Genomic DNA, 1,573 nt, shown 5'->3' on the forward strand with positions numbered 1-1,573 from the left:
GACCTGGTGGCCCATTCGCTCCCCGGGCACCAGGTCAACCGCACCCTTTTTCGGCCGCCTTCGCCTCCAAATTTTTCCCCCCGTTTCCTTGCCCACTCCTCGGTCACTTCATACGCCCTCCCCCTTACATCCACCGTACGCAACACCTCCACCGGGCTTAATAGTCCACAACCGGGACCCAGGGCCTTCCCCGCTCTCAACAACCTCCACCCACGGTCCCCCTCCACCGGGCTTAATAGTCCACAACCGGGACCCAGGGCCTTCCCCGCTCTCAACAACCTCCACCCACGGTCCCCCTCCACCGGGCTTAATAGTCCACAACCGGGACCCAGGGCCTTCCCCGCTCTCAACAACCTCCACCCACGGTCCCCCTCCACCGGGCTTAATAGTCCACAACCGGGACCCAGGGCCTTCCCCGCTCTCAACAACCTCCACCCACGGTCCCCCTCCACCGGGCTTAATAGTCCACAACCGGGACCCAGGGCCTTCCCCGCTCTCAACAACCTCCACCCACGGTCCCCCTCCACCGGGCTTAATAGTCCACAACCGAGACACAGGGCCTTCCCCGCTCTCAACAACCTCCCCCCACGGTCCCCCTCCACCGGGCTTAATAGTCCACAACCGAGACCCAGGGCCTTCCCCGCTCTCAACAACCTCCACCCACGGTCCCCCTCCACCGGGCTTAATAGTCCACAACCGAGACCCAGGGCCTTCCCCGCTCTCAACAACCTCCACCCACGGTCCCCCTCCACCGGGCTTAATAGTCCACAACCGAGACCCAGGGCCTTCCCCGCTCTCAACAACCTCCACCCACGGTCCCCCAAGACGCACGTTCCAAGCCTTAACCCTCAGACCATCCACCCCCCGGGGGGGACCCCACACCCACCTGACCCCAACTCACTCCCACCAAAAACACCACCACCGCCACCGCCTCAACGGCCTGCCCCACCCAGCACTCCCACACACACACCTGCCCCACCAACGCTCCACACACGCTTTCTTCCCTCTCCCCGACCCGACCCAAGCCATCGCACCGCACCGGGTGAGGGCCTAAGCTTCCTCGCCCGCCCCCCCGCCCCCGACACGCAGGCAGGCAGAGGGAAAGGCCTCAGCGCCCCCCAGGACCGTCGCGCCGCCTTGGCCTCACGGCTTCCCTGCTCCCGCACGGCAGACACACGCCCCGCTCTACCCCCGCTGGGGCCAAAAGCTGCCTACGGCACCTGGGATTCCCAGGCGGTCACCCATCCAGGTACTAGCCAGGCCCGGGACGGTTTACCTTCCGAGATCGGACGAGATCGGGGGCATTCGGTCCGGTATGGCCGTAGGCCCCCGCCTCCCCGGGCTTTAGCGTCAGCAGCCTGGCCTCAGTCAGCCGGGCCCAAACAATTAACCCGGAGGCCGGGCCGAGGGAAAACTTCCTCCGAGCCGGCCCAAGGGGAAGGGAGGACGAGGACGCCGGGCCCGGGAGGTGACAGGACGTGCACGTCAGACCCGGGAAGCTGTGCGCCCCGAGGTTAACCCCCGGGCCGGGGCGGGGAGAGAAAAATGTTCTAAGTCCGGTAGGGACAGCAGG

The 1,573-nt window shown here is 66.2% G+C and overlaps 1 non-coding gene across 1 annotated transcript; it reads right to left on the reverse strand.

Moving 5' to 3' along the window:
* Nucleotides 1-1,208: 1,208 nt before the first annotated feature.
* LOC142006714 (5S ribosomal RNA) lies at nt 1,209-1,327 on the reverse strand. Its single transcript, XR_012643759.1, has one exon. It is a non-coding gene; the product is annotated as a 5S ribosomal RNA (ribosomal RNA).
* Nucleotides 1,328-1,573: the final 246 nt, after the last annotated feature.

Source organism: Carettochelys insculpta, unplaced genomic scaffold, assembly GCF_033958435.1.
Source record: "Carettochelys insculpta isolate YL-2023 unplaced genomic scaffold, ASM3395843v1 scaffold_0113, whole genome shotgun sequence".
In the NCBI taxonomy this organism is placed as follows: domain Eukaryota; kingdom Metazoa; phylum Chordata; order Testudines; family Carettochelyidae; genus Carettochelys; species Carettochelys insculpta.